This window comes from Gadus chalcogrammus, chromosome 1 (genome assembly GCF_026213295.1).
Source record: "Gadus chalcogrammus isolate NIFS_2021 chromosome 1, NIFS_Gcha_1.0, whole genome shotgun sequence".
Classification (NCBI taxonomy): Eukaryota; Metazoa; Chordata; class Actinopteri; order Gadiformes; family Gadidae; genus Gadus; species Gadus chalcogrammus.
The window spans coordinates 9,449,987-9,464,161 of record NC_079412.1 but is presented as its reverse complement, the minus strand read 5'-3'; the positions used below and the strand labels follow the sequence as shown (position 1 = coordinate 9,464,161).

General features: G+C 43.4%; 1 long non-coding RNA gene across 6 annotated transcripts in view; it reads left to right on the top strand.

The window, feature by feature from the left end:
• Positions 1-9,236: 9,236 nt before the first annotated feature.
• The window catches only part of LOC130380583 (uncharacterized), a 9,726-nt gene continuing 4,787 nt past the window's right edge, over positions 9,237-14,175 (top strand). The window contains exons 1-3 of one of the 6 annotated variants that reach the window (XR_008895310.1): positions 9,245-9,491; positions 10,623-10,696; positions 11,184-11,296. This is a non-coding gene — a long non-coding RNA (uncharacterized LOC130380583). The other 5 variants (XR_008895307.1, XR_008895308.1, XR_008895306.1 and 2 more) reach the window with 5 other exon arrangements.

Below are 14,175 nucleotides of genomic sequence, written 5' to 3'. Positions count from 1 at the left end.
TTGTATAGTGGGGACACATTATTGCCTTGATAAGTTACAATGCAACACATGCAGCAAGCAACCAATCACATGCATTCCTCTTGGCTGCCCTCATAAGTATACATCCTCCCTCACCAGACGCTGCGGAAAGATCAATATTTACAGGCAATCATCTGTACACGTGTACTGTGGGACAAGAGGAAAACAATACAGCATGAAGACATATGCATATACACATGCACACACACACACACAGACACACACACACAGACACTTCCGCACACACACCCACACACACACACACACACACACACACACACACACACACACACACACACACACACACACACACACACACACACACACACACACACACACACACACACACACACAAACACAGGCTCTCACTCATTAAGAATGTAAATCCCTTAAGGTCGTACAGCTGGTTTGAATCAGCGGTAGTAATGACATCACTTCACAGCTTTATCATTCTCTGTTTGGGTGGGGCACAGAAAAACATGTCCAGCTGTCTGAATGGGACACGCTCCCTCTAACCATGTACTACAGACCTGACCCATGTGACCGGCACATTATTTAGACAATTCATTAGAAGGCTTCATTCTCTTCGTAAAGCAAATAGTGTGCATCAGAGGAGAGGTGTGCCTGTGATGTGTTTTTGCCTTTCGACTGTTTACATGCCGGTGTTATTCATAACCCGTGTGTGTCATCACACCCGCCTCGCTCATCAGACTCTCAGCACAAGTGTTTCCAACGCGACGTCCACCCCATCCCCCCCCCCCCCCCCCTCAGCCCCTCGCCATGCGAACACCAGGCCTGCAAAGAGACGGCCACGGAGACATGAGCATCAGACACAAGCTAGCCCAAGCCTGTCCCCTGCTTAAGGGTCACCCATGTCTAATGCGTGAATTCCCCACTGCATCGATGTGTGTTGCTGTAATGCGGTATGCGCGAAAAGGCATGCTGTTGAGTTGCATGCAGGCTTGTCTCATCTTAAAGTCTGTCTCTACTAGGGGTGTGAACGGTTACAAAATATTGTAAACGGTTACACAACCCCTTTTTTTTCTCCGTGTACACGGTTAACCGTTTTATTTAATTTTATATTATACATACAAATATTATATTCTATACTATTATATTATGTATAGAGCTCCGGGAGTCGCAAACGGCAACATTCACTTTCTCCTCCGTGCTGCAGTTCACCCCGGACTGCACTGCACTGAGTTTGACGGTTGAACGCTGATTGGCTGTTACGTTACACATGTGACTCTGTGGCCACGCTGTTGAACGCTGATTGGCTGTCATCACGCGTCATCACGTGAAATTTGCGTCAAAGTTCAAATATTTGCACTCGAGCGAATTTTTCGCGCAACAAATTCTCGTCAACGCGCTCGCCTGTGCACGGCAAAAGTGTGGCGTGACAAATCAAAACTTGTTGCCGGTTTTCTCTCGCGAAAAATTTGCCCGATACGCGTCTCTGCGTTCACTTTGTATGGGATCTTGTCGCCCCGTCGCGTTTGGTGTGAACGCACGGTAGGGCCAGCACTGGAACCGTGAACTTACACGTTACATGACGTATGCCCGGTGTTCAGTTACCCAACATTTATCGCGTGCATTTATTTGCTCCTTAATGTTGTCCAAGTGGAACATTTGTAGCTTTATTAATCGCTAAATAAATAGTATGTGTTATTTTTGATTTAAATATTATTTTTTTTCGGTTTTCGTTTACTGATTTTTCCTAAACGGTTATGATTTACTAACCGGTTACACGTGTACCCGGTCACACCCCTAGTCTCTACCTCTCTCCCCCTCTCTCTAGCTGCGGTGAAAGAGAGAGCAGGACCTTGACTGACACGGTGCAGATGTTGTAGAATCACGGAGGGGAGAGAGTATGAGGGTGTGTGTGTGTGTGTGTGTGTGTGTGTGGGGGGGGTTAGGGTTAAGGGTAACTCCCAGGTGACCCCAATCCCATAGGGCTCCACAATGACTTAGCTGCTACACCCTTCTGCTTAGGAGCGGTTGTATCTCAGCACATTAACTACCCCACCCATGTGCACTGGGGGAGAGCGTGTGGGTGTCAGTGTGAGTGTACATCCTTTTGGAACATGTCAAGCAGCACCACTCGAAGGACAACAGACAAACACACTGACCAACACACACACACACACACACACACACACACACACACACACACACACACACACACACACACACACACACACACACACACACACACACACACACAACCCACACAGCTAACCTGACACACACTGACAGACAGACAGACAGACAGACAGACAGACAGACAGACAGACAGACAGACAGACAGACAGACAGACAGACAGACAGACAGACAGACAGACAGACAGACAGACAGAGCATTGGTGTGTGTGTGTGTGTGTGTGAGCGGCCAGGCTCAGGGGTTAGGATCACATCTCGGCTGGATGTTTTCACGCCCGGGGCGGGGTCCCCCCACAATGTACTCACAGCTGCCAAGTACGTCATGATCCCCTCCTCCCTGCACGCCAAGACACACTCTGGCTCCCCTCAGTGAGGGGCTGGAGGTCAGCCTTTGATGGGGACCTCTGTTGACAGCGGATCAAGCTCCACGGTGGATACAATGTCCCGGTGCCAGCAGTAGGTGGACATCACAGGGAGATTAACCCAGGTGCTTCTTTTTGGCAACAGGACGCGCTTTAATATACCAAGAACAACCACTCTATTCCTTTAGCATGGGCCGGTGCCCGTGGCTGACATGGAGGGTTGATCAAGGCTGGACTCGTTAAACAACTTGGCCGGCTGAACACAACACAACACTATGGTTTTTTACAATATGACAACAATAATTATAAGGGTGTAAAGGTATTTTTAAGGTTTAGTCCAAAACCGAAAGATAGTGGTGCAGTTACCAGACTGGAACAACAGGCTTAAGCAAATGTAGTTTAAGTTCAGGAAAACAACATTAACCTTCTATTTCTCACAGCTCTATGTTGGGTTCTAAATTCTCTCGTGGTGGTCGCAGGCCCCTCCACTTCATCGCTCAACCAATCAGGACCTCATGCATTAACAGGAGTACAATTGCGCGCCAATGCACAGGGTATACTTTTCATGCTTGTCTCTTGTCTGTAGTTTTTATTGAGACTTGTTGCAGATGTCGGCAAGCTTCAAACACTTGCTTCCTGCGATTCCTTTCATCGAGGTTCTACGTCGGCCAACACTGAACCGGCTTCCATTTCATCTGTTCCGAGGTGTAGGAGCTACCGGATCACCGGAGGCCAAACCCTATGAGCCTGCACCCTAAAACACGCTGCAGCTAAGAGCCCACATCGCCAGTATTCAAGGATTAGCCTGGTTCTAGCCTGGTTCTAGCCTGGTTCTAGCCTGGTTCTAGCCTGATTCTAGCCTGATTCTATCCTGGTTCGAGCCTGGTTCTAGCCTAGTTCTACCGGTCTGTCTTGCTGGGTATTTAAATCATGTGAGGGCCGCCCCCCACCAGAAATCTTCGGTTCAGCTCCAGCCGACACCAGTGCATTCTCAACATAATGCAGGCCCTAATGAGTCACTAATCGGTCCCCCTTACCCTTCGACTCCTGGCTAAAGGCGCTGGGAATCCTGGGAGCTCCAGGTCTTCAGATCAACATCTCACCAAATTCCCCATCCCCCCTCATCAGTGCCTCGTCTCATCGACCCCGCCCCGTCCCCAAACGCCCCCTAAACCTCCCTATAGCTCCTCCCTGTCCGCTCTACCTTCTGGTAGGCCGTTCATTTTTCAAGGGTAAAAACTTCACAGGGTCTCTCTAAATTCTGCCGTCAATAGGTCCTGATAAACGTTGCCAAAAGATCGCTTTTCTAGCAACTCCGCTTGAAAAGGGACTCGTATGTTACAGACCAGAAGGACTTTCCAGGAGGAAGGTGGGCGTGGTGCCTATAATAAACAGATGGATCCAGGTTTATTGTGTTCTTACTTACTGGCCTTAAGTACTGGCCTTACTCACTTAAGACCCCAGGTTAATTGTTAACTCACTGGGCACTTGGCCATCCATTACCATCCATTATATTAAAGGTCCCATGGCATGCTACATGCTAGTAGGCCCCTACTAACACAGTATTTGAAGACGTTCAAGAAATTCAGCCTTGGTGCAGAATTACAGCCACTACGAGCCAGTACCACATTGAGCTTTCCACAAGCGTGGCGTTTTTTAGAGGCGGGTCAAGGTGGAGTATGGGGGTGTGGCCCTGAGCAGCTTGCGGCCACAGAACCATGCGCTAGTGTTTAACAGTGGATGTATCGCAATGGCTCGGATTCATAATATCCTCTGGAGGCGCACACAGCTTTTGGCCGTGTTCTGTATATATCCTAGAACACTCCGGGTGCTCCGCCGGGAGACCGGGAGCTCTATATCTAAATAATAGAATACAATATAAAGATATCTATATGATATAACATATATATTATCACGGCCAAAAGCTGTGTGCGCCTCAGGATGAAATTATGAATCTCAAACGACTGCGTCTGGTTCTCCGTCGTCTCTGGTTCTTCAACTTCCATGTCAATCTGAAGAGGACTGAGCGGCGACATGGAGGAGAATGGGATGGTTGCCCGAGATTATTGCCCGGGACAGTCTCCCGCCTGAGCCCCGCTGCCGGGGCTCATTTCCCCCAATTCCTTCTCAACCATGGCTTCAATTAGATAACCCCTACTACGAGTCTCGTTCTGGAAGTGCCGGGAGTCCGCAAACGGCAACAATCCCACTTTCCTCCATGTCGCGGTTCAATCTGGACTTCAGGGAGTCAAATCCAAAGTTCCTTTCACCCAATTCCTTCTTAACCATGGCCGAGATAACCCCCACTACGAGTCTTGTTGAGGAAGCACCGGAGACATCAGAGAACCCAACACAGTCTAGTCTTTTCACCAAATGGGAGCTTTACGCAAACCTTACCTTGTGTATTCTTATGCATCACCAACAGCAGAACGGTTATCCAAATAACAGATAAACACTTGCGTTACAGTGTGTGTATTCACATACACACATGTGGCGCTCGCACGTTCGTAGCTCATTGTCTTATTGGCGGGCCATATTCTCTGGGCGGGCAAAGCAGAGAAAGGGGAGGTAACCTTGCCCCTTATGATGATTTATATATACACATATGGGGCCAAATTTCAAATCGGCGCGTCTGAGCTTTCATTTCTTCAAAGTCGGAGCAGGAAACCTATAGTGCTTGTTCTACACCTAACGCCATTTCCAGCCACTGGGGGACCATGGGCAGGCTAGGGGAACTCATATTAATGTTAGAAAACCTCATAGAGTGAAATGTTCATGCCATGGGACCTTTAAAAACAAGTATTTAGCAGCTTCCATAAATATATCTTGGTTTGTCCAACACAAGTAAATGCGTACGAACTGCCCTGGCTAGGGCAGTTTGGCTCTACCGAGCCAAATCCACAGGTTTGGATTATATGTTAACACAGAAAGATGGGAAAGAGAATTCATAAGTATTTGGGGAAAAACAACAGGGGTGCAAAGAAAATCAGACTGCACCTACACTAGGCTACGGTATATTAACCCGCATTCTCAGCTTGTTGTTTCATGAAAGATGTATAAACATGGAAAATACGATGAAAAATACCACTTCATTACCATGATAGAAATTGAATTGAGAGTCTTCTAAACGACCAAATCCTTTTGAAGCAGTTTCAGTCTGTATCAGGGAAGGCAAGGGGAAAGTGTGACTAGCAGGAAGAACTGCCCTCATCTGTTAAACATGGTGAAGGGAGAGACAAAGCCTTCAGGGGTCTTATTAAAACTCATTTACACTTTTAAATATAGAAACGGAATTCATCAATACGTCAAAATAAACTGCATGTGTGTGTTTAAACTATATAGCCAAAATACAGTTTAAACGTTTTATTACTTTATTCAGTTTGAAAAAAGAAGATACAGTTTTGTTGATTCCAAAAGCAGAATTAGAACCATAAAGAAAATGTAAATGTTTGAAAAAATAAATTCAGACTGCATCATGGGAAAGGAGAAGGAATGTGTTCTTTGGATGCGATGACGCTGTCCATATTACACACCGGACCCATTGAGAAGGTTAATATGCAGCAGCAGTGAAGTTGGTGTTCACACATTAGGGAGTAACCAGAAACACCCAACACATCCATGCTATAGCTATATCCCAGCCTTGCCTAACTCGCAGCATTACTTCTCAACAATTGGCTATGTGACATATTACATATTTCTGCCTGTGTTTATATATTTTCCTATATACGCATTCATACTAAATCTTATTGAATCATCTTCAATTAAAATGTAGTTAATACAGTGACAATGGACCATGCTTGTATTCAGATAGGCCATGCCAAGGGTTCAGTTGAAAACCAAAGATTTTTAGATGTTATATTTTGTCCCATAAACAAAATATATGGGACAACAAACTGAGGGATAATCCATCCGCAGAAAGCCGTTCTGCTGTCATTTGTCTGTTAGGAAACATCTGCAGGAAACTATGTGGAAGGAATTATCTCTTATTTTCTATTCATGCAAAAGTGATACAAGTTAAAAGTCTAACAACCCCTTTCTTATATTCATATATGTAGACCTAAGTAAAGGATGTAAGGTAGGCAAGTAACTGCAGATGCCTTCAGGAAATTGCCCCCTATAGGAAAGATACTTCATTAATCAGATTAAATTAAATTAGAGTTCAGTGATTGTACAATGTACACATTGACATCTGATTTGCATCTGATATCCATAATCATCTTGAGAATGACGTCAACTGTGAATAGCATGGCTGTCATGAGTTGTGCACATAACACTAACAATGCTAAAATAATATTGACATTTACATACAAAACATTATATTCACAGTAACATTACAAACATAGTATTGACACTAACATTAGAAACAAAGTATTGACACTCACATTAGAAACAGATTATTGACACTAACATTACAAACATATTATTAATAATAATAAATAATAATACATTTAATTTAGAGGCGCCTTTCAAAACACCCAAGGTCACCTTACAGAGTCATCATACATTTTTTAAAAAACAAGACATTGTGGAAAAAAAATAAAATAAATAAATAAATAAATAAATAAACATAAGCACACTAACATTACAAACATTCTATTCCACAATGATTCTGCAGCGCACATTAACAACGGCAGATGACCTTTAAACTCATAAGAAGGCCCTCATGGATATGTGTGAGTATGAATCTACCCGTTTTCGTTTTGGATTCGTGTGGACGCCTGAAACCGACTGAAACCGTAAACCATGACGTCATCGCCCAACCCCTCGACCCTCTAGCCAATGACTGTTAAGCCCGCGGAGTCTCACCAATATCTCACCCTCCTAGCTGTGTTCGAAATCGTTCCCTATACACTCGTTCCCTATTCCCTATATAGTGTACATGATATAGTGCACTATATAGGGAATAAGGAACGAGAATTCGGACACTACGCTGAACATTTCTAAACGTCATTTGCGTCAGTAAATGCGCCGGGTATTTGTGTGACGCAGACAGATGCGCCCACATCAAGTAAACAAACCGGGCACTCACGATGAAAGCTGGAGGTTGTATTGATGTTGAATGTTAAATTTCCTTATTTAATTAATTTTGAATGTTAAATATTCTATGTTAAATCCCAAATAAATTGTTGACATTTCTAAACGAAAGCCGGAGACTCCATCATTAAATGTATTCGTTTTCGCGGTTATTCGGCTTCTTCTTCTCCCCTGGAAAAATACAACCGCATTGCATTGTGGTATACGGGAGTAACATGTAGGGAACATCGTATGTACCCTATTTTAAGTCCACTATATAGTGCCCTATATAGTGGACCACTGAGAATTCGAACACCCTAGAAAATGGCGTGCACCCTATTTAGTGCACTACATCCATGATAGGGAACGATTTCGAACACAGCTTTTATGCGCATGCTCTCCTCTTCTTATTATTTATTTTCCTTCTGGATTGCTGTAGCAGAAGCAGCGCCCCTTATGGGCCTGGAATGTGTACTACAGCGTTTCTACAGATCTACCCGGTTTCGCTTGACTCCGTCTTTACGGAGATACTCCGAAACCGGATAGATCGAAACCGTAACTGTTTTGGCTTCGTGTGGACGGGTGCCTCGGCCCTGGAGGAAGTAATGGCTTTCTCCGTAGACAGGGGGTGCTTAATCCTGGAGGTGGAGGGGATGGAGGACGGCTGCAACGAGTCTCAATGAAAACAACAGACACATGACCACCATGAATGAGAGATGTTTAGATACAATCCGCGTTGGAGCGCATTCGCACTCCTGGTAATTGGATGAGGACCTGATTGGTTGAGATATGAAGGGGAGGGGCTTGCGATGACAGCGTGGGAATTTAAATCCCAGATAGATCGAGGGTAAACAGAAGGGGAATGTTGTCTTCCTGATTGAACATTTGCATTAGCAACCTAAGAATCCTGTGAGTATGGATATTGAAGGCCCAAAAGCAGGTCTACTGTTGTTATTGTCTTAGAGCGCCCCCTACTGTGCCATCTCGGTAATGACGTTGATCTGCATTCGCATAAACACAACCCAGGTCCTAAACAAGCGGTCTTCAGCCTTTTCGACCCACCTTAGTCCTGCAAATGTTTTCGACCCAGGTTAAGCTTTGGTGTATTTGAAAAACCCTCAAATTGTTTTGCACAGTCAACCTCTGCCGGTTATAACAATCCCTGGTGAACATAGGGCCTAGGCCCTAAGGCATCACTTTGCTTAAGTGAATAGTAGAAATTTGCTCGCGGATATGAATCATTAGGTCCGTTTTTGTGTATACAGACCATAAAAAACGGTTTCTTCAAATGGATCATAAAATCTATAGCTTATTTCTGCATCTTCTGCAAAGCCATCAGGTGACCACGATCGCCTGACCCCAAATCAGCTCTGAACGCATGGGACGGGATGCTCAAAAATGTACTTTCAGGTACACGGGTTTCGCAGTGTAGAGAGCGCCGACGGGACTTCCGATCTAGAGATATCAGTTTCCGTTACATGTTTCGGGTATTGCTTTATCAATATGTTCGTAAAAAACTACATATTGATTCTCACTGTCTTTGTTGTTGTTATTCTTTTTATGTTCCTGTGCCCTCTTTCGGGACTTTTTAGCGGCGTACACTACAGTTCATTCGAAAGTACAAGACCGGATATTGCGTCGCGGTGGACCGGGATAACGTTACAATACCTGACCCTCTCTGAGCGCAGTGGCCAATAAAGAAACGGGGGTGTGTGAAGAAGGCGGGATTTTAAGCTTTCCTGCTCCTGCGAAAATGTCGATGGATTAGCAGGTAAAGGAACGGCAGAACAAGCGGTGGGTCTAAATCGTTTCACTGATATGACAGTTCATTGAAAGTGCTTATTGTATAGTTGAGAAAGACAGCTGCAGCAATTGTTAACGCCTTCATTTCCCAACGGTGTTGTTTCTATTGGTAAAGTGCATCGTCCCTCATTAACGGTAAGTATCAAATAAATCCACTTTAAACGCCTTCTTTAATAAGAATCGGTGTTAATGTCTAGCTAACCGTTCTAGATCTATGCATGTTAATTATTACCATCCTATGGTTGCTTGTAGGTCAAGCATGTCCGATTAATAGTTTAATAGTGAACCAATTAAAATAATGGAAAGCTGTGATGTGCGTCATAATAGAAGATGTTGGAGGATGTTGCGCACTTCTATTTACCTTTTCATTTAGAACACGCGCACACTGCATTATGATCCAGTAGTGTATATGTAATATAAATGCTTCAGTTAAATATTACCTTTCATTGTCAGGGACGATCTCTTTATCCATAACATCTATTTATTATTATATTATTAATTATTATTATTATTATTATTATTATTATTAATAATAATAATAATAATAACAATAATGAAAAATATATATTATTAAATCATAGGTCTACTGGTGTTATTCACCTTTTAATGTTAGTTGTAACATTACTGTAGAACAAAAAGCATATTGACAATTTGTTCAATGTTCAGTTGTGTTGGGCCTATAAGTCCAAGTAGCCTAATTGTTATGCAATTACATTGGCCCAAAGTTAAAATATAAACGTGATGTGATGTAGCCTATAACTGATTGTTGTTGGCTGCGCGTTGAAATAAAATCCACATAAATAAGCAAAGTAGGCCTGTAGTTTTAATAGTTGTGATACATTTTCTGTAAATTAAGGTGCGTAGTCTATGCCCATAGTGTACTTTTTCTAAGTATTTCCATCCTTCCAGACGTTTCTATGGGATACGCACTTCTTATTACTGATGTAAACAAACCATCCAAAGCATTACTTGTGTTGACCTCGTGGTGGTGCCATTTTTCATGTTTTGACGTTTTTTTTGTTATGATTTAGAAAAATCACAAGCCCTACCTATCTGTACGTCAAACCCATTGATTTGGCATGTATTTACGTACAATGTTGTTTCGCCAAAGTTACTATAAACAGCTGATCTGAATGATGGGTTCCTGTTTGTTTCAAATCAAATCTGACAAAAGGCTAAAAAATCCAATACACATAAATCAGTCTTTTGAAAGTAAGTTAAAATGTTTTTTGGCCTTTAATCGTTGATTCTTTTTTTTCATAAAAGATCCAAAGAAGATGATCCCAGTGGCAGTGGAAGGTAAGTTTCTCTGCACCAGCCAGGAAATGCATGAGACAAACGTAAGTATTACACAACCCTAAGACAGCCAACTATTTATCCAGCTGAATAGAATAATGAATTTCTGGTGCTAAATCATAGCCTTGGAATACATTTCAATCCCCAACAAACAATAACATTGAATGCTCAAACATTTAATTTCATGTAATCTGAAGAATCTAGGCCTTTGCTAGCAGAGGGCGCAGTCAATGTGGAAATTATGAATAACAGGAAACAATATGCTGAGTCACAGAGGCAGCAAAATTCCACATCAATAATTATCTTGTTGTTTATGTCATGGGTACAACTGTTTATAGACCACAATGAAACAGGCAAACAGAGATTATAGTAGACTTCTATAAATACCCATGAGCTTTTATATATATTATATTATATATATTATATATTTCTTGATGACATTCAAATTCGACAAACCCTGCCAGGAACATTTCATGGAAATTCAGATCATATCAAAACTTTTTTTAATAAGCAACGATAATTCCCTTTCAGCTTTCTAATATCCAGACGTGACACATGGGGGAAGCTCAGGAGGTAGAGCTAGTTCGACCCCCGGTTCCTCCTAGCTGATTGTTGAGGTATCCCTGAGCAAGACACCTAACCTTGTAAGTTGCTTTGGACAAAAGCGTCTTGTGAATGCCCTAAATATAAACAAAAAATATGGGGTGGGTTTGCCTTAGCCTCCATATGGATAGAAATGAACAGAAAATGCTAAAATAGGGAAAAGTTTGTGTCTCACAGTCAACAAAATAAGCACAATTCTGTCATATTTCATAGTGAATAATGTTAAGCCTAAAATCGTCCTGTACCTTCAACAAATGTATACAGAAAAAATGGTTAGTTAATTATTAGGAACGCAGGCTGGAACAGTGCTGTGTTTGTGTACTTTAGGCAGGGCAACCAGAACAGGAAGTACAAAAATGGGTATTCTCCAGGGTCACATGGTTAAAGTCTGCCATTTCATACGAGCTGCATTCGTATCTACTCCGGCATTACACATAATCTGCAGGGAAATTACACCACGGTTATGTTTTTGAGACAAAAATAGTGCTTCCTTGAAGATACCTTACAAAAGAGCCCTTTGATGGTGTAAATCTGAATGCCGATATGTCTTGGATGTTATACAAACGGTCATGTGCCTTTAAAACCAGAGGATTGAGAGGTGATCGCAGAGACACAGACAGCTGGGAGAGTCGCAGACAGAGGATCCAGGGTGTATGTGTGTGTGTCTCGCTCGAGTTGGAGGAAAGAAGGACAGCAGAGAGAGGGAGAGAGAGGAGAGAGAGAGACCCAATTAGAAGGAGCGTGAGGGGGGAAATGGGGACACGGCCGCGTCACAGAGCAGAGAAAAGGAAGCCATGGTAGCAGGTTCCCGTTAACTTGAGCTCTGCATGCGCTCAGTCTGCCTGTTTGGCAGCTAGCAAGTGGGATACCAGAACTGGTTGAAGTCGTGTTTATGTCAGCACAAAGATCTGAAAATTAAATGCTGCGTCACACTTGGGAAGAGGAATAGGTTGATAATGCATGCGCATGCCCAACTGTGTGTTTGTGTGTGTGTGTGTGTGTGTGTGTGTGTGTGTGTGTGTGTGTGTGTGTGTGTGTGTGTGTGTGTGACTTGGCGCCGGGCTGTTGGTGAGCTATGTGTGATCAGAATGAGTGGTGTTTACATGGGTATCGGTTTGGAGCAGCATTCTAAGAGCAGCAACATGGTTGTTACAACAAGATGAACATCGAGTGTGCCTGTTTTTCAAAGGCAAGGGGAGGAAAGAGAGAGGGAGGCAGGCAGGAGATAGAGCGAGTGAAGGGAGAGCAGGTCAGGGAGTGAGAGAGAAACAGAGAGGGAGAAAGATTGTGGATTAGTTGCTACGTCACTTTTTCACGTCGGGGGGTAAACAGAAGCTAACATTACAGAAGCTCGGAGTCATCGAGCTCCTCCACCTGAGAGTGGACGCAACGCTTTTTCCGACATCCTCCTCCTCTTCATCCTCCTTGTCGGTAGTTTTGCTCTCTTTGCCTGTCGCTATTGTGTGTGTGTGTGTGTGTGTGTGTGTGTGTGTGTGTGTGTGTGTGTGTGTGTGTGTGTGTGTGTGTGTGTGTGTGTGTGTGTGTGTGCTGCCTCTGCTCTGCCTGTGAGCTGGATTCAGGAGTTTCACATGGATGCAGTAGAAGAGTGTTGTTTAGATGTGCTAGCTAGGTGCATATCGAGGATGGGCACAAGTGCAGCAGAGGGGTTAACATCAGAACATTCTGGAGGGTTCTTGTTGTCGAGGCGAAGCAAATTCAGGAATGTTTTGCAGGGAATCATAGAGGTAACCGAGTGATGCTGTTTTGCCACAATCGATGTATTTGACGCAAAAGCTATATTTTAAATCAATTGCAGTCTAGTGCACTATGCGCTCTGATTGAAGGGATATTATGAAAGGTGTATGCTGGTCTTTATGTGATATCGGAGTATAAATAGGTGCGAGGTAGAGGTAAACATCACGGTATTGTAGCAAATGACGCCTTTTTTTCTTTGACATTAAGCCTGGAGGATTTGGACATGTTGCTACGCAACAATTATACGGACATTTATATAATGCTGTTTTACCTGTGGTTCATTCTTGATTGAGTTCAAGGGCAGCCAAGAGAGTGCAGAGAAACACACATTTGTACATTTATTCTACACCCAGCTTGCCAGTATTTGATTTGGAAACATACGTATTCTGAGTGTGTGGCTCGTGATACTTGTGTCATAAGGTTTTTTTTTTTTTTAAGGTTGATTGTTTTTCATGTCTCACAGGGCCACCGGGACTGGCTGAAGCCCTTCCCAGGACACATTTGTTTCTGCGTAGTTAGGAGAGACAGAGGCTGGTGACGCAGTCATTTCTGGGCTGGACTTGTACCAGTACATGGCTTGTAGCCCTATCTCTGCCCTACCTCTCTCTCTCTCTCTCTCTCTCTCTCTCTCTCTCTCTCTCTCTCTCTCTCTCTCTCTCTCTCTCTCTCTCTCTCTCTCTCTCTCTCTCTCTCTCTTTGAAAAAGGAAGGACTAAAACAGGCAAAATGTCATGGCTCATGATCAGAGACAAAGAGGGAAGAAGAGTTGTTTACCTTGCATGCTTTGGTGACTCTGCACTGGCAACTCTCCAATTCACTGTACTTCCTAAAGCTGCTGCCTCGCAAGCCTTTGAGCAAAAGCAGAATTCTCATTGGCTAGGAGGATTTCATTTGGCTGCAAGGCAGTACTGGATTGGCCAGGCCCAAGCTCACATCCAGAATGCAATAATCTGATTGGTTGTACGTTACAAGCAACAATGGCTGCTTGGGTTATTAAAGTAAATGGACTGTAGTAAGGGTTATTGAGCGCTGAGCTAGTGAAGTTAACAGACAATGCGAACAGCGTCCATTGTTCAACTGTTTTTTATAATAACGTCCTTCGATGCAGACGACGGTACAGTCGCCAACAAAACTAACTTAATTAAACTTCTAATTAGTACTAATAT